This window comes from Pan troglodytes, chromosome 3 (assembly GCF_028858775.2).
Source record: "Pan troglodytes isolate AG18354 chromosome 3, NHGRI_mPanTro3-v2.0_pri, whole genome shotgun sequence".
NCBI classification, from domain to species: domain Eukaryota; kingdom Metazoa; phylum Chordata; class Mammalia; order Primates; family Hominidae; genus Pan; species Pan troglodytes.
This window is the reverse complement of record NC_072401.2, coordinates 109,313,393-109,333,555: the sequence shown is the minus strand read 5'-3', so window position 1 is coordinate 109,333,555 and position 20,163 is coordinate 109,313,393. Positions and strand designations below refer to the sequence as shown.

At 37.0% G+C, this 20,163-nt stretch overlaps 1 protein-coding gene and 1 non-coding gene across 4 annotated transcripts in view; one reads left to right on the top strand and one right to left on the bottom strand.

Moving 5' to 3' along the window:
- SGMS2 (sphingomyelin synthase 2) overlaps positions 1 to 20,163 on the bottom strand; it is a 90,520-nt gene that overhangs the window by 42,585 nt on the left and 27,772 nt on the right. For all 3 annotated transcript variants that reach the window (XM_009448103.4, XM_016950960.4, NM_001280493.1), the window contains 1 exon segment: positions 13,894 to 13,975. The gene's annotated coding sequence lies outside the window, so the exon portion shown is untranslated.
- On the top strand, positions 4,555 to 4,658 carry LOC112209058 (U6 spliceosomal RNA). The gene has a single exon (XR_002943739.1). It is a non-coding gene; the product is annotated as a U6 spliceosomal RNA (small nuclear RNA).

The following is a 20,163-nucleotide window of genomic DNA, read 5'->3' as shown; positions in this document are numbered from 1 at the left end:
AGTGAGTGCCAACTATGTACTAGTCACTGTTCTAGGGATATAACAATTTTTTAAAAAGTCGCTTCCCTCATGGAGCTTGAATTCTGCTAATGTAAGACAATAATAATGAAAGATTAAAAGTGCTGCGAAGACAAAGCAGGATGGGACGTTAAAGTAACAGGGTGGCTATTCAAATCAGGCTCACCAGGCTTATGAGATAACACTCAATTTAAAATTTTAAATGAACAACCATTGTCAGAAAGAAAAATCAGTGCAACATCAAGTCAAAAGAACATCAGGAACATCTATGTTCCAACCTACTGAGATCCAATTACAGTAAATGCCCTCTAGAAACCTGTACTAATATAACTTTCTAAAACTAAAAAGATTCCTCTGAAGATGCTCCCATACTTACTCAATTATGGATTTTTGCCTTTGAGTTCTTTTCTATTTATAATAGATCAAAATAGCATGTGTATAGTATTCTAATTACACTGGTCATGATGGACTTTTATTTAATTGATCATCCCAGTGCTGTTTTTTTAAAGTAAGTGTTTAACGCATATTAGGCTTTTTAAAAAAGGCTAAAGATGCAATATTATAAGCAGAGGAAGAATAAAAACAAAAGCATTATGTGGCGACATAAAAGTTAAAGCTATCAAATATCTAACAAGAATTCAGAATTTGACCTTCAATGCAGACGTTTTTAAATTTTATCTTGAGTAAATGGGATAGAAACTACAGGTATAGAAAACTTTTAAAACTGTACCCTGGGTTGAATGAAAAGCAGTGACCAAACTCAAGATACCAGTACTTGCCGGTTAAATATGTAGCAATGGTTAATACTATTGCTGATAGCCTAGAAGGTAAAGTAAACAGACAGCCAACAAAGACAGAATTATTTATGTCCTCCTGTTCTGTGCAGAATTGGGTCCTAAGTGCTAAGGAAGGCGGCAGAAGAGAAAGCTGGCTCCCGTCCTCAAGGCATTTTTGATTCAGTGACTGCTTTTTCCCCTCTTCCCAAGCAGAAGTCACTTAAAAAGAACAATGAGAGATAAAAACTTTTACAAATTAGAAAACAGCCTGAAATAACATTTGAAGATTAGTGAAACCATATGCCAGGTAGATGTAAAAGTGAAAAGTAAATTCAAATGACAGAAATAAAATGGGAAAAAGACTGGTTATATATAACTTAACAGGAATTTTTAAAACGTCTAGGGTATATAGATAAAAACTGAAAATAAAATCAGAAATAAGTAAAATAGTCTCTCTCTCTCTCTGTTAATAGCCTTTTAAAATGCCAAGCTCCGCCTATCAGCAGTGAATAGAAAATCAGCCAAGTACTTATCCTATTTGGTTTGGCACTGGTCTATCCATGGGAGTGAACTATGATCAAAACTGTTTTCTAAAGGGTGAAATGGGCTTAGAAAAACACAGGATGATTAAAATCGCTGTCTCTAAACCTGAACATAATGCCAAGAGGTAGTCAGGAAACATTACAAACTCAATGTTCAATTAGCATTAGGAAGCTAAAAGATGTAATTTTATAGTTAATCTTATTTCCATTAAATCTAATTGTCATTGATGACTCTATATAAATAAAAGTGCTTGCCTATAAATAATCACTTTAAATTGCTTTTTAAAATATAAACATGCTATCAAAAATTTATATTTAAAAATATCAAAGAATTATACTTCTTTGCTTACCATGAAACAAAGAAGCAGCCTAGAAAATGAGTTTTTGTTTTTATTGTTTCTAAAATTATCTCTTACAGCATAATCTGCATCAATAAGCATAGGACATTGGGAGCCCATTTCCAAAGCTTATACCAAACCAAACGAAACCAAAAATGACATTCTGGTTAATGTGCATCTATACTTTAGAGGAAATCTTAAAATTGGCAAAAGTGATTATGGGTTAATGGCGGGTATCTTTAAAGGAAAGGAATGAATTCCATCTAAGAGTTCATAGCTCTAAGAACAAAGAAAAAGCAGATGCTTACAACTCATGTACCAAAACACACTTGCCATTTCCTTCCACTCACGCACCTCCTCTTCCATTTCTTATCACAGTAAACAGTACCACCATCCAATCAGCTACTTGGAGTAAATAAATGTTAGCTATTACCCGACTTCAAACTCCCTCCCCTGCTCACCTGAAAATCACTACAAATCCTGTCCATTTTAATCTCCCATCTATTTACCTCTGCTTTCTTTTCACAGACATCTCTTACTTACAGAGGACAGACATAAGTCCAAACAAATCAACAGCCACAACAATTTTTAAATGGATCCAATCCATCCACTAAAAAGCTACATACAAGATTATTTTGTAAATAAAAGGCTGATATAGTATTAGGAATAGCAGGCATCACCAGTACTTTTACAACTAGAGTACAAAGTAAAAGTATTGAGAAAATAGGTAATAGAGAACAGCTCACCAAGAAGATATAAAATCATGGACATTCCTACACAAGGAAAAACTGACAGCTCCACAATCATGGTATTTAATGCAGCACTCCCTTCCTCTCTGGTTTTGTTCCTAATCTATTTCCTGCTTTACTGACCTCGTTAAAGACCTTAAATGGCTCCCTATGACCCAAAAGTCCATTGCTTATTTTGACTTAAGAAAAAATTTATAATAGAAAATCTCAAACATAATGAAAGTAGAAAATACTACAGTGAACCCCATTAGCTATAACAATTATCACAGGAAATCTTTTTTTTTTTTAATCTGTCCTCTACTCTGTATTTCTGGAAGCAGTCTCAGAGACCATGTAATTTCATCTGTAAGATAGAGATTCTTTTTTCCCCAACATGACCCTAATGCCATTTTTGCACCTAACAAAATTAACACAATTTACTTAAAAAAACAAATACCTAGTCAGGTCACCTTTATCCAATTACTTATTCTCAAGACTGCTTTTTAGATGGTGGCATGTCCTTCTGACATCTATTGTTTCTTAGCATTGCTTACAAGGCTTTTCATAATCTGGCCCCTACCTTCACTTCTAGCCTCAATTTTTGAAACTAGTATTTTTTTTCCATCCCCTAAATCCTGCACTTCCACCATATTTACTGAATTTCTGTTCATTTCACATGCAATATCCCCTCTTATCAAGCTTTATGTAAAATTTTTTTAGCAGCCTAAACTTCTTCCCAATCCCATCCACTTGCTTACACACTTGGCTCTCGTGCTTCAGGTCTCAGCAGATGTCACATCCTCCAACAAACCTTTCCTGCTACAACTCCCTGGTATGTGCTACTGGACCTAGAAATGAACTTTCAAATACAGCACTCACTACCCAGGTGGGTTACAAAACCCAGTGTCTTCCTCTCCCCTAAATTCCCTTTTAAAAAGAAACACTAATTTATAACTTTCTGCTTCTTAAGAAACCAACTTTCCCCTCTTGGGTGCTTTGTGCCCAACATGTTCATGATATGACTACTATTCTTTACTTCTACCTTTTGACCTATACTCATGCACAATTACACAAATCTCTTAAAAATGGTGTTCTGTAAGTACAAATCAGACTTGTTCAAAGGCTGTCAATAGTAAGAAAATGCACAAAATTACTTGAACATAATATTAAATAATCATAAAGCTTTCAAATGTGAAAAATATCCAGGGGTGCTAAAGGCAGGTACAAAAGGGATAGTGGAAAAAGAAAATCCTAACTCTAAAATAGGGCTCCAGAATCCTATGATTACAGGAGCAGAAAAAGGCCTCATTTTATTCTGAAAAAGGCAGCAACTTTTTTTTTTTTTGAGACAAAGTCTCACTCTGTCGCCCAGGCTGGAGTGCAGTGGCACGATCTCGGCTCACTGCAACCTCCTCCTCCTGGGTTCAAGCAATTCTTGTGCCTCAGCCTCCCGAGTAGCTAGGATTACAGGCGCCCACCACAACGCCCAGCTAATTTTTGTATTTTTGGTAGAGACAAGGTTTCACCCATGTTGGCCAGGCTGATCTCAAACTCCTGACCTCAGGTGATCCACCCGCCTAGGCCTCCCAAACTGCTGGGATTACAGGCGAGAGCCACCACACCTGGCGGGCAGCAACTTTAAGAATAAGAATGCACTCATCAAGGGCATTATTGCTCTTCAACAGATAACAGCCTAAATACACACTTTCTTTGCAGAGGTTTTTACCGAAGTGCAATCAGAAACCTTAATTTGAAGATCAACTGTCAAAAAGAGTTTTCTGGGAAATGTTGGTTGACCACTTTGTGTAGCTTTCCTTACCTACAATAAAATCATGCAAAACTAAGTAAAAGTGAAAATGTCTCCAAGCCTTTAACAATCTAATTTATATTGCAAACCCAAGTGATTATTATATTGTGGCTTTGTTGTTATTTTAAGCTTTTATTTGGAAAAGTATTTACAAATATACACTTTAAACAATTTCATCAACATTGTGATCATGCAGAGCTAATTGGGCTTTATCACTATTATGCTATATTTCCTCTGCCAAAAATATATTTTTATTTCAGTTTAACAACACTAGATTGGAATATTTTCCAAGTGTTTAAAAATTTTGACTATGTATCCTATTAATGATTTAAATTTATATAGCCTGTGCTCGATTCGGCAACACATATACTAAAATTGGAATGATGCAGAGATTAGCATGGCCCCCGCACAAGGGTAATACACAAATTCGCGAAGTGTTCCATATAAAAAAAATAAATTTATATAGCCTAGACTTAAGAACAAGAGCTATAGCTAACACTCATATAGTACTTACTATTGCCCAAACGCCACAGTTCTAAATGCTTTGGTTATCTTATTTAATCATCCCCACAACTCTATGAGGTTAAATATTATTACCCATGTTTTACAGATGAGCACAGAGATATTAAGTGAATTGCCCAAGGTCACCAACTAGTAAGCAGTGAAGCCAGCATTTGGTACTTTGGTAGCTCTGACTCGGCAGGCTGTTCTACCCCTTTGGGAAAAGCATCGCAAATGAGCACACAGCTTCAGGGTGAATTCTTACAGCAAAGAAAAGGAAATGGGATAGCACAGCCCTGCTATGTCAGAAGAACCAACATCAGACATCAGTGGATTCTCATAGCAACATCTCCCCACTGCTTCCTCTTGACACACAGGAAAAATGTTCCAGAATCAACTGGGAAGACTGGCATTGCATTTATAAATGTAATTCCCAGGCTGGGTCGGTAACTCCTCCAATCTTTCCAATTACGTTCATTTCAGATATAGGGGACAGAAATGCTCCAGAAAAGAACTACACCATATTTGGAGGAGGAGAGAAGGAGTACACCCTTCATTTGTGTTGTGAACTATGTGGAGGAGAGCAGTACGTTACAGTACAGAGAGTCTTGGGGAGGCCATGTGCATGTGTCTTCAGGCCTCCATCTCCTTTCAACTTGAGGAGCTCTGCTTTTCCTTCTATTTTAGAGGGGTTACCCAAAATCTCATCTGAAATCTGGGTTCCATGGCTAAAGAAGTTTAAAAACTGATAGTGCCATGACAAAGCCCTGGATCAGAAGTCAAGAAACAAGAATCTCTCTCTCAATTTGGCCACAAACAAGTCATGATTAATCCTGGGTCAGTAATTTTGCAATCTTGGGTTGTAGTTTTCTCAGTGTAACACCATTACTTTACAGATTTCTAAGACTCTTGGCCATATTAAAAATATATCATTATATAAAACGAAAGAAATAAAAGATATGTTAGTGACCTCACCAAAGAAAGTTTAAAAAGGTAAATAAAAATCCCATGTCTCACAGAAAGAAAAGAAATAGGGTAAGGTAATTTATTGATAAAGAATTTACTAACCATCATATGATCCACTGCTCAGAACACCACCATGAGATTGGTCCCATCATATAAGAAATCAATATTTCCCAAACACTTTTTTTTTTGTTTTTGTTTTTGGTTTTGGTTTTTTTTTTTTGAGACAGAGCTTCGCTCTTGTCGCCCAGGCTGGAGTGCAATGGCGCGATCTCAGCTCACTGCAACCTCCGCCTCTCAGGTTCAAGCGATTCTAGTGCCTCAGCCTCCTGAGTAGCTAGGATTACAGGTGCACACCACCACGCCCGGCTAATTTTTCTGTTTTTAGTAGAGACAGGGTTTTGTCATGTTAGCCAGGCTAGTCTCCAACTCCTGACCTCAGGTGATCCACCTACCTCGGCCTCCCAAAGTGCTGGGGATTACAGGTGTGAGCCACAATGCCCAGCCAAGAATTTTTTTTTAACTTGGTATTTTTATTTAGCTTGATGTAGATAATTTGTGGATAACACATCCATGTGAATTCACTATTAATAAATAACAAAAGTTTATTCAATAACCATGGCCCCTACAACATGCCCTTGCTAATCTCAGAAGCAAATTAAACACAGGTCAAATGTACATTGTAACATCTTAGAATCCTAAAATCCAGGTTCTAACCCTGACTCTGCCACTTGATGAGAATTAATGCAATCTCCTTGGTCCTTAGTTTCTTCTGTCCTACCCCTATCACATTCTCAAATAAGGGGCTATGCTAAATGATTGGCCATTGGCATATTATAGTTGATCTTATACTTTTATTTCTTGTGGCAATCACACAGTCAGAATAAGCCACATGAAAAGGAAAATAAATTCATGGAAGAATCACCCATTAGGTTCTAGTCACTACTTAAGGCATCTGAATGGAACAAGAGGAGACTATGGGGGTGGGGGGATTTCCACCAGGACTGAAACCAATTAAATAAGATCTTAATGAAGAGCTCCTGATTCAGGTTTACTAGAGAAGAAATAAGGCATTAAAGCTAATGAAAATAATTTTATAAAGTTGTAGCTGAAAGGTCATATTCCCTAGAACAAGAGATAGTTAATTAGAAGGTAAACAATAGAAAAGTTATTGGGTGAGCTCAGAGGCCAACATGAAAGAATATAAAAAAGTATTATGCTTTATAATTCTAACTGACCATTATACAGATGCAGATTCAAAATTAGGAAATAATATAATACCAATTAGTATAAACTGGTTAGTGTTTATAAATAGTTGGTACTTTAAAAGGCCTTTTCCAAAATACCTAAACTTGAAATATAATAATATCCCAAGTAATCTGAAATTGCATATTTTGATTTAAAGTTAAACTATAAATTCCATCAGCATTAATGTTTAAAGGTAGACAATTTACAGTATTAAGCTAGATGAGACCTCTCTCGTAAAAGATTAGCAATCCCAGATTGTGTATTTTTTTCTGGGTTGCAGACTATTCCAGTTTTAACATCATACATGACATACACTCCTAAGCCAGATAGCTTTGAGAAAGCAGCTGATTATGTCTTAGAACTTTGTTCATTAAAACTATAAATTCCTATCTCAAATGCTTCTTGGAACAAACAAATATAAACAACGTGAATTCTATCGAAGCTTATTTGAATCACTTGAGGCATTATTTATGGCTGTTTTTGAAAATGTTATGTTTGTTCAGTAATATTTTATGAATAATGTTAATACAGTTTTCCACCAAGTAACATAAAGATACCTGATGAAAGATAGAGAACTTAAATTCATGTAAATGGTAATAAAATAGAAAAACCTCTGGGCTCTTTATAAAATAAACCAAACTTAAATGCATTTTCCCCAAACCAACATACACTTATAGAAAGTTATTCAAGGCATAAGACTGCATATAAAACAGGGATTCTATCTTCAACATTAAATTCAGTGAAGCACTTTATATATTGTGACTTCAAGGAAAGCTGGAAAATTTTACAGTTCAACAGGCTTTCTCCTTTACTTTTTATAGAGATTGAAAAGTTAACCTTAAGTCACTAGGCCATTATTTTGGCAATAAATAAATCATTATATCATGTTATACACCTTAATATTTACAATTTTTATTTGTCAATTAAAAACATATTTTTAAAGAAATCTTTATAGCTGTTGAATAAAACGTCATGTACTTACATTGTACAACTGACCAGAGTTTCTACCTAATTCAAAATTAACTACTATGACTGGCTTTTGAGGCAACTCTGAGAGTCACTCCCCAATCCTTTTCATCCTTTTGACTTTCAGGCCAACTACTTCCTTGGGAAACACCACCATCTCTCAGTCAGCAAAGACAGAACCAGAGAGAGAGACTCTGCAAGTTCAGGAAGAAAGGTTCCAACTACTTTTACTCTCCGTTGCATCTCCTAATGTCACCACTTTCTCAGGGCAGGGTTTAGTCACTACTACAAAACATTGCTCAGGAACTGCAGAGCCACTAGCCTGGCATGTGGTGACACATTCCCAACACAATTCTCTAATATTCTGATTTCCCTTCCAAAAATAAATTCAAGCGAAATTAGAACTCTTGAAGATCAGATTGAGATTGAATGCCATTGGCTTTCTCCCCATACCTATGCTCCTACACATCTCTTCAGCCCAGCACAGGGTTTTAAAGCTCACTGCTTAACACAGGGCTATCTCCTCTGCTGGTTATGAGCTGCAAGGACAGAGTCCATGTCCTGTTCGTGTTGGTGTTCCTGGCCACTAGCCAAGAACCTGCAGCCCAGCCCTAGAATAGCAGTTGAATGAACGTGGCAGCCCACACACTCAAAGACACCAGAATTATCTTACCCTTTCCCAGAGAGCTTCAGGTACCTTTCTTTTCCTAAATGAGTCACTAATGTGTCTGTATAAATATGGTTTCCATATGTGTCACAGAGCCCAAACATTTCATCTGACTTACTGTGGTTTACTTTTTGTGATTACATTTTTATTATATCTTATATAAAAAGGGGGATATAACAGAAGGAAAAAACAGTAAAGCAAAAACCCATATCTAGCTTCAGAGCATTACATATCCACTGGAAGCCCTAAAGCAATGCTCCATGATCGCATGGCCTTTCCGCTGCATAACCCTGAGGTCATTTTTTGATACATAATTCTCAAAGTATGCAGTGCTGAAAGACCTTGAAGAGCTTTCTTAAATGATGTTATGGTTAAAATTTCTGATTGCAGTCCTCGAAATCATAAAAGAATAAATACATCCTTGGAAAAGATCTCACTTCTCTTTTTCTTCATTCCTTCACAATTCAGCCCCCACCTCTCAAGGAGCTGTCTAGAGCATGGCGAGCAAGCTAATGCTTTCCCAGAGTTTATGACAGATGCCAGTTCTAGTGTTCCCCAAATGCTAACATTAATACACACAACTACTGTATAGGGTAGTCACCATTACCACCCCTATCTGAGGTATGAAGTTAGAAATGTAACAAGTGACAGAGGTAGAATTTGAACGCATCTGAGTCCAGGCTCCTGGAACCATGCTATGTTGTGATTTTCTGGGATCTTGGGCTATTTTTACAATTAGAGATGTGACCCAAGGGCAATGGATTTCCATCCTGGTGAGTTCTTCTGGGGAGAGACTGCACCTCTCCCAGTCCTGTCCCCAACTCTTCCTCCTCACAGTTACCATGTAGGAGCATGAAAACTATCCATGTTTGCCCAGTAAGGTGGCATTCTTCCAAACATTAGCTGGCCCCACCTTATAACACACAAGCGAGAAGCTCTAGGTCACTTGACCTCAGGGCACATGCAAATGTTTATCAGGCTGCCCAGTGACTTGTAGAGGCGGCATTTCCTGGAAACATCGTGGTTAGACATTTCATTCAGTGAGGTGTTCAGAGCATCTGAATCACTCCTGTTGCCTAGCAACTTGTTTGTGTTTGGCAGGATGAAGACAACTCAGGCACAGGTACAGTCGGATATAAGGCAGAAATCTATTCAGCACGACGTCCTCCCAACACTAGACTGCTGATTTAGTGCTTAAACTTGACAGTGTTCTTTCCCACTTTCTCACTCTTGGTAGAGGCTCCTTCAGTCATTCTCTTTAAGTCAGGAGCATTCAAAAGGCACTATGCTGTACACAGAATAAACAGATCTTTGTAGCTGAAATATAGGCTACTATTTTTCCTACAGAGTTTTGAAAAAAAACTTTTAAGACAAAGCTAATTACAGGGTTCTTACATATAAAAGGGAAAAGAGTTATACAGTATCATGGAAATTACTTGTCATCCTTAAAAGAATTAGTTCTTTCACATATTCGCATATCTGTCCCTTTTTTTGATAACAAGAATTGATTACCACAATATAAGTAGCTTCGGAATCAAGGAGGTTCACCCTCCAATACCGTCATAAATACAAATATATAGCAAAGCTGGCCTAAAGTCACCTTACTAACCTTCATCTTCAAATTTAAGTTAGCATGTGTGCCTGGGTTACTCTAGGAGCCAAAAATCTAGAACAAAACACTGTGGGCTTGCATTCCATATACATTCTCAGACAGTTATGGCTTTTCCTCTATTATTTTATGTCTCCGCTACTTTCCTAGTCATTTCTATGCGTTAAATATTCAGAGAAAGAAAAGTGGTTTTAGAAAAGCCGCCCCCACCACCGCCCCAATACTGGAATTTCTGTTGTTGTTTCTTTCGTTTTTGCTCTTCTTGTCAGAGGACATGCCTGCTATAGAAACAAGAAAGTAAGATGTAAGGGTGTGCTTAAATGTTACTCCTAATCTTAGTGGGACAGTCCTGAGTTCTAGATTTATTAAATGTTTATGAACAGGAGGATACAAAAATTGTTTAGAAATTTTTATTTTTTCTTCCTTTCATCCAATAATATTCATCCTAACCTTGGGGTTTCAGTATCCTGATATTCGTAAGAACTATTAAAAATCAAATAGATATGAATTACTTCACTTTTTTAACAACTATAAAATGGGTATATGAGTTTACTTAGCAAAGATTTTCAACTTAAACACGTTAATCCTTTATCTCCTCCAAAATATTTTTCTTTTTGAAAGGCACATTTAAGGAAAAAAATCTTTCTATATTAAAAAATTATTGAATTCCACCAGAGTCCATAACAGATTTAAGAAAAGAGTACCCTCATTATCTAGAACTGGCTAACTGTAGGCTGCAATTACTAGTGGCAAGAAATAAGGGGGTTGAATCACTCTCCAAACTATTTCAATGTCCTTAACCACATCTCTCAAGCAAGTTTTCTAATTTGGGGTTCGTAGTTGATAGGTGGACCTCCTGAAGCCCTGTAAAATGTTTTGGCTCATGCACATAACCAGAAGTAGAAAGCTTATTTCTTCAGATTCTCAAAATTGAATTTAGGTCTTGGGAAATCAAATTGCCAGCAGATAACTGAGGATTTAACCTCATGAATTTGTTGCTGACTACCTGCTTAATATAAATTTCAGTAACATAAAAGAAGAATGTTTGTTCCCATGCTGAAACTGAAGATTTCTAATAATTAAATAGCAGTAGAGCCCCATCTATGACAGCAAGCCAGTTTACTGCATTTGTATACCCTGAGAGCTAAATTACCACTAATTGTCTCATCTTTCGAAAATGTATTTAAACTTCATTAGATATGTGAATGTCTGTTATGGCCAGGCGAAAGAGACCGACCTAGTCCCTGGCCTCACAAAGCTTGCAGTCTGGTTGGAGAAACAAACAAATCATTATCACACAGGGAGATAAATGTTTAGATAATTGAAAGTTCAGGATGCTATAAGAACACATTGCCAAGGCATGCAACCCAGTCTGACATTTAAGCTATGAGAATTGGCAAAATATCCAGACGCTGATGACAGCAGGTACTCTCACAAGTTTCTAGTAGACATGTAATAAGAAAACCTTGGCCAGGTGCAGTGGCTCATGGCTGTAATCCCACCACTTTGGGAGGCCGAGGCAGGCGGATCACCTGAGGTCAGGAGTTCGAAACCAGCCTGGCCAACATGGCGAAACTCCGTCTCTACTAAAAATACAAAAATTAGCCGGGCGCAGTGGTGGGTGCCTGTAATCCCAGCTATTCAGGAGGCTGAGGCAGGAGAATTGCTTGGACCCAGGAGGTGGAGATTGCAGTGAGCCAAGATCGCACCATTGCACTCCAGCCTGGGCAACAGAGAGAGGCTCCGTCTCAAAAAAAAAAAAAACCTTCCTCTCAGAGAGGCAATTTAATGATATCTATTAAAATTACACATACACCTTATGACCTGCAATTCTACTTTACAAGTTTATATAGATATATTGTCTACATGCAAAATAACCTACATACAGTTACTTACTGCAGTACTGTTTAAGAGCAAACAATTGGCCACAACCCAAATGTTGTCCATCAATAGATCACTATTTTAACTGTGGAACATCCATAAATGGACTCTGTTAGTCTGTAACTGCTTTGAAAAAAGAATGAGGAAAGTGTCTTAGTACTAGCTTATTAAGTCCTCCTACATATATCGTAAGGGAAAAAAACATACATTGCAGAGAAATATACTATGCTGTCTTTTACATTATGAAGAGGGCAAATAGGAATATTCCTATTTGCTTATTTATGCATAAAGAAATTCTAGAAGGATGCTTTAGACATTGACAGAGGCTGAGAGGATGGTGGAGGCAGAATTTGGGCAGACTCTGTGAATGCGAAATGTATGAAAATGCTATACTTAAAAAGTAATCCTTACATCAAGTGTGTGGGACATTGCAAAGGAAAAAAAAAACAGTAATCCTTTATTTTTCAAGCCCAAGTTATATCAACCTAGCACCTTTTTTTGGTTTATTATTTTAACACGCTTCTAAAATTCTGCAGTGATTAAATTAGAACATACGACTACTCTATTTTCCAAATCAGGGTTTCACTCTCTCCTTTCCTGCTTGTGTCCATCTGCCATCCTGAAGGGGGTTTCCCCAGAGTACCTGAGAGCGAGGCAAGTCCTCTGTGCCTCCCTGCTCTGGTTTGTTGGCTGAGGATATTCAAGAGCTTTTTTTAAAGCTCATGAAAGGATTTTGTTTTGTTCACTGCCTCATTCGCAACACTGACAAGAATGCCTGGCACATAGAAAGCGCTCAGTAAGTATTTGTTGAATAAATAAATTCTTTTCTTCACTCAGCTTCAATGAGACAGACACCACCAGACAAAGGGAAAGATATCAAAATGGTGTCAAATATTTAGAAATAGCTGCCATTCTTAGTGCCAGCTCAAAGTAGGCATTCTAACCTTAGCAACATTCCTAGAATTATTGTGAATTTCACAGAAGACAAATAGTGTTATAGAATACTGTGCTGAATAATATTAACTACCTACAAATATTTATTTTAAATGATTTGGGATTACATGGTCCTGGTGTCTATCTTAGGGTAGAAATCTTTTTAGGCAAACACCACAATAAACAGTAATGATAAAAAGTAAAAAAACCAAAACAGCTATCATCAGGGTCAAATGAACCCTAGTCTTAAGGTGCCCAGAGATATAGCAAGAAAAGGGAAAATCTTTTGCACTAAAAAATGCAACTATTTTTATTGTCAAGAATAAAATTATACTTGAAATAAAATTCCAAGTACTCTAGGCAGTGAATTGAGTTGTACTGCTTCAACCACACAAGCAAAACCTCTTCTTCCTCAGTGGGCACAGAATGGGTATAACTGCCACAGCTCTTTAATTTTGGTTTAGATAACAATAAAAACAGAATAACTTTGCTAGTAATTTCTGTACTGTTGCTAAAAGGTACATGGCTGACTGATATCTCTTTGAAGATTTTCTGTTTTCTTAAGGCATGGTTGAGACAGTTAATCGAGTGCTCTCTTTTGGCAATAATGCAAACAGGTTAGGAAGTTATGGGGTTACCTCTATTTCTCTGGCTGTCATTTAAAACGGCAATCCAAGACTGAGAAAATATCCATTCACCTGAAAGAACTTGAAATTTAAGACTCTCCTGAGGATGAAATAAAAATTCTCACAGTTACGACATTTATGAATGTCTTAACCAGAGAAGGGAAGATAGCAGCAAAGCTGCAGGATAACTGATAGACCGCCAACCTTCAGCTGATGTAAGTTAGACTCATGCTATAGCAGCAGGAAGCACCAAACCTACTGTTTCCAGATGGTAGCACAGCAATTCCCACCTTGGTCCTTGCAGCAGTCAACACTCCCAGTTTCTGGCAGGTCCTTTTGGAGAAGAGTGTTATAGGGCCACAGGATGCAGCTCTAGGGGAAGAAAAAGTCAGAGATTAAATAAGAATGAGGCTTTGTTGCTATGTTTTGCTAGTTTTCTGGGGGTGGAGGTGGAATGAAGAGCCCTCTGATGCTACCCTCCTAGAGCTCTCCGATACTGGCCCTCTAGGAGAGTTGCCAGGAAAACACTGGCTCTAACAGGTACTGACATTTCAGGTCAAGTAAAGCAACTCAGCCATTCACTCCACTAATATTTAACACCTGCCAGCCCCTATTTAAAGTTGGAGCAGGGCAGGCAGGCAGATTCCCTTGCCTCCTGATGTTCACGTTCTAACACAGGCACACACAGATAAACAAGAAGACCAGTCAATGTCACTCAAAAAAGTCAGTCAGAGTCAGGGCAAGGCTGATGTGGTCGATGTAGAGCAAGTGGTGTCAGGGAAGCCTTTCTGAGGGGATATTTAAGACTTAATAAGGGTTGGGGATGGAGGGGTGGGGCAGCTACAAAAGAAGAGTAAGCCAGGCAGAGGGAACGGCTGGCCCAAAGGCCCTGAGGCAAGAATGAGCCAGGAAGGTTTAAAAAGAATGGAAAGCACAGCGGGAGTATTGTGAACTAGGCATAGAGAAGGGAAGAGGAGTGCAGAGGGCTTTATAGGACAGTAGAAGGACTATGTACATAAAGGGCAAACTAAGTGTCACAGAAACTTAGGTTGATGTGCTGTGCATAATCTGTCACCTTCTACTAAATGGTGGAAGATTTCCTTTGAAATACATACAGTTGCTGCAGTCTTTCAATGGATTTTTTAGTTGAAATTTGCCTTGTGGATGGAAGCAAAATATAGGCTACTGGCCAGAGGTCTGCAGTTCATAGAACCACAATATGAATATCCAAAGAATACAACCTGAGACTACCCAATAGTGCATATATGTATATGATTTGGTAGCATATATATATATATATATATATATATATATATATATCTTTTAACTACCTAACAAATTTCATTAAAATCTGTTTAACAACTGCAGGATGTACACTCATCTGCAACCAGAAATCGATTTTTAGTTGAGATCCCATCTTAATCAAAAATACTCAACTCTTGGAAGAAACTCAAGAACAAATGTGTCACTCTTAGGTATATACCCCCCCAAAAAATGAAAACACCAGTCCAAGCAAAAACTGTACACAAATATTCATAACAGCATTATTCATAATGGCCCCAAAGTGGAAAAAACCCAAATGTCCATCAACTATTAAATGGATAAACAAAATGTGGCAAACCCATATAATATTATTGGGCAATGGAAAGGAATAAAGCAGTGATACACACTGTAGCACGAATGAATCCTGACAACATTATTCTAAGTGAAAGAAGCCAGTCACAAAGACCACATGTTATATGATCCCATTTATATGAAATGTGCAGAATAGGCAAATCCATAAAGACAGAAAGATTTGTGGTTGCCAAGGGCTAGGGGAAGAAGAGAATGGAAAGTGAATGCTAATGGGTATAGGGTTTCTTTCTGGAGTGCTGTAAATATTCTAGAATTAAATAGTGGGGTTGGTGGCACAACTCTGAATACACCAAAAACTACTGATTTGTACACTTTAAAAAGGCCAGTTTTATGGTATGTGAATTACATCTCAGTGCAACTGTTGTAAAATTAAAAGAACAAAAGAATATCTGAAATGCTGTGAACAGATGAAATAAACTTCAACTGGCCCAAAATGCTATATTCCAGTAAGCATTACTAGACCCCATTAAAAGGCACAAGCAGTTTAGTTTTACACTTCAGATACTGTACACCACACACCCCATGGTACATGTTTACCCCTCTGGAAAGATCACCTTATCCTTGGAGGATGTTTTTCTCGTTTTACTTGGAACCCTTCTCCGGTTATCACCCTCTCTCGACTCCACCTACCATCCCCACTCACTCCACGCAAATAAAATTAAAGCAGATAGTTGCTTTTGCACTCTAACTCAAGTCTGTGGACAATTACAATTGTTTAGAGCATGGTATTAATGATATTTCTAATATGGTCAGCTTATAGATTTTATTCAGTTACACAGCCAAACCTAGCACTTTTCATCTAGTCAAGCTGAAAATGTGTGCCCTTGTCAAAAAGGAGAATGGGCAAAAGGGTAGATACTGGAAATGCAAAACAAATTCAAGCTTACTACTCCAAAATCCCTTTCTGTATACATCTTAACATGGTGTTACATTAAGACTACATTCATTTTAAATAGTATCTTATAAGTTCATGATTTATTTTAAAGTATATGTAGAATGTATAATTTCACAAAGGAATAAAGTAAATTATATAACAACAGCAAAATACTACTGTGAGATGATTAATGTAGAATCACAGAGGCAGGTAAATATAGAGAGGGGTTCTTGATCACAAGGTGTAGTGGAAGAGGGAATGCTATCTCCTGGGACTGAATATTGTTCTACCTGCTCCCGGTAGCAAATCACTGCAGAGACAGCAAAGCTTGATGTTTATGAACAAGGATTCTGAAGGCCGACTCCACACTTAGCATGACTCCACGATTAAGTATTATGGCTCCAGGCATGATACTTAATTTCCCTGAGCCTTAGTTCCCTCATCTATAAATAGTACTAACTTAACAAGGTCCTTAAAAGAATCAAAGGTTATATAAAAACAAAAATAGATCTAAAGGGAGAGACAGATTGCAAAACAATAATAGTAGAGGACTTCAACACCCCACTTTTGGCAATGGATAGATCATCCACGCAGAAAATCAGTAAAAAACATTGGAATTAAACTATACTCTAGACCAAATGGACCTACTAACAGACATTTACACAACATTTCATCCAATGGCTATACAATACAGATTCTTCTCAGCAGCACATGGAACACTGTCCAGAATAGATCATATCTTAGACCACAAAACAAGTCTCCACAAATTCAAAAAGTCACTGTTATATCCAAGTGTCTTTTCTGAATCCAATGGAATAAAACTAAAAATCAATAACAAGAAGAGCTTTGGAAACTGTGCAAATGTATGGAAATTAAGCAAAATGCTCCTGAACAATCAACAAAGAAATTAAGAAGGAAATTTAAACATTTTTCAAAATAAATGAAAATGGAAACACAACATACCAGAACCTATCAGATACAGCAAAAGCAGTACTGAGGGAATTTTATAGCACCATATGCCTACATTGAAAACATAGAAAGACTCCAAATAAATAACCTAATGGTGTACCTCAAGGAACTAGAAAAGAACAAATCCAAAATGAGTAGAAGGAAATAATAAACATCAAAGCAGAAATAAATGGAGAAAAAAGAAAGAACCAAAGGAGTTAATACTAATAAAGACATCAGAAACAGCACCTGGTATATAGTAAGCATTATATGTATTTGTTAAATGATTAAAATAGAGGATACTAGTTAAGTCTTGCAAAATGACTAAAACTGTACTGCATATTTGGCTCTCAACTCCTTTGTAGCTAGAGGGGAAAAAATTTTCCAAACTCAGAGAAAGAGAGAAAATGCATATATCTCCATATGTGTTAGGAGGAAGGCAAGTGGGAACCATATTTTGTTCCTCAGGAGGAAAAAGAAAGCATTTGACACTTAACTTTAATATGGTCTGTACACAAGAGGCAATGAGCAATACTGCAGACCAGGGAAGACCGCCATATGACGTCACTTGATAGTTTTTCACTGTTTCTCAATAAATCCCAAGGCATAACTCTCTACAAATTCTGTAGTAGGAAGACAAGGCAATGTGATACAAATATACAGCTCTGATGATCGGCTCACAACTGCACCAGAAATCTCCAATCCATCTTTTACTTCCATTTCCCTCTGCCATGCTTCTGATAACCAGAGCTGAGGAGGAGACAGTTCCAGATCTCTGAAACAAATTCTCCAACATTAGGAGATGGCCAAAATATAGCCACATAAAAACACTAAGTAACCTGATGCATTGAAAAGCAACTCCCCCTAGAAGCATCTGTTTTTAAGTTTAATGGACTTCAGAGCCATTGTCTGGCTAAAGAACAGCCATAATCATCTCAGGGGATTAAACAACTTGGAAGAATATTCCTATTAGTCATAGTCATCTCAGGCTCCACCTAACAGTTAAACACAGAACTTTTATGAATTACAAAAGCTATTATGCTTAAGCCATGTTTTATTGTAAATTGGACAGTAGATAACTTTTCTTTAAAAGACTAGTTATACAGTACAAACCTTAGCTAGAAAATGACCCGTCTTCCTTCAGATAGTCCCATATTGTACATGGAAGACATGATAAAGTTGAATTTCCACAGCTATTACACAGTCCTGTGACTAAGCTGATGTCCCAGTGATTTATCAGCCGTTTTCATTCCATCTGGCAAAGCATGTTGTTCTTAAGGCTAATTATTTAACAATGTTTTCTTCAGATAAAATGGTAATAATCTTATTAATCAACTATAGCAATGTATTTTCATTTGCATACCTATGGAGTATTGCTAAAGAGAATAGAAAATAGATTAATTCCCTTGCAGTTCACGTACACTAAATGTAGCATTCTGCAAGGAAGGAGAGCAAGAGATGGCATTTATAACTAACTCCTGTGCATTCTTGGAGAAGCTTTTTTTGACCCTTCCAGACCGCATTTGGTTTCCTTTCCCTTGCTCCACGTTACTTTCTACTTTTTCTCTGACTTAACAGTTTGCTAACTGTAACTTTGGTCAGTTATTTGTAGAGATTTACTTGTCTCTTTCCAGTGAGACTGCAAGCTCTGTGAGGGAAGGGATCACATGTGTCAGATTCTCTGCTGTCTTTCTGGCACAGAATTGAGGGTTATAAATATTTGTTCACTGACTAACTCCTATTTTATAAGATAAGCTGTGTTCCTAAAGAATCACATGTCAGTTCCTCTCAAGATAAGGAAGTCACTGAAGTAATCTTATAAGGGGAGGGAGTAAGCCCCACTAATATCATTTAATATTATGAAACAGTGACCCACAAGTTTGAACTTACAGAAGCAGAGTCCATGGATATGGCTATGGCAGATGTGACTGAGGGGGAGGGAGAAAAGGAGTGGGGAGGAATGACCCACTAATTTAGATGGGTACTTTCAGAGTGAAAGTTTATTATAAGAGCTCAAATAGTGTTTTCTAATTATAGACTGTTAAATTTAAAATATATTGAAAGGCCACTCTGTACTGCTCTCTGCCCAATGCAGACTGAATTAAAATATCCAAGAAACAGGACTTTTTTTTAAGCCCAGAAAGCCTGACACACCTATTAAAAAGTTCTGTCTCATAAGCTCTGCTTTCTACAGTTTCTGTTAGGTCTTCCATGGCCCAGACAATTGGCAATCTTGTTCTTTCTTTCATGACACAAAGTTGTTATATCCAAATGATTAACCTCCTAAGGTTAAAGTCATGAGCAATGACAAGAAGGTCATATAATATCATAACAGTAAAAATTAAATAATTTTAAACAAATGCCTTCAAACCTTCTGCAGTAAAAGAAAATAAACTCTTATACTTTAACATTTAAAGTGAGAAAGTGTTTAACCTTACTAGTGAGAAAAGAAACTCAAAGAAGTGAGATACCATTTTTCTACATATTAAATTGACTCTTTAAAATACCAACATAAAATTATTACACTGCTTTCCAGGGCTATTGTAAAATATATTTCATATATTCTATAAACCTCCTAAGAATGTCAACAAAGATGAGCTCCGAGCCTATTAACCATGATATTGCCAGTAACAGTAAAAAAAATGAGAAACAAGTGTCCAATAATAAGAGACATGTTAAAAACAACATGGTGGGTAGATACAATGGAATAATGAAATGCTCCTATCACAGTTAGTGGGGAATGATAAGAGATGCATTATATATTCATGGGTATAAAACAATGATACATGTATGATCCTATTTCTCCTGTTTCTACAAGTTGCATGTGTAAATACAAACGTGACTAGAAAGATAATGCAAAATGCTAACAGATAATAGATTTATAGATGACTTAAATTTTTCTTTTGCTTATTCAGGCATAACATTTCCTAAAATAAACATGAGTTGCTATTATAATTAGAAAGTTAAAGAGAAAAGATGACACAAAAACTCCCAAAACACATTTCCAAATAGCTACCATAGTCACATTCTTTTTAAAAAAATTATTATGACTTGGGAGGCTGAGGCAGGTGGATCACGGGGTCAGGAGATCCAGACCATCCTG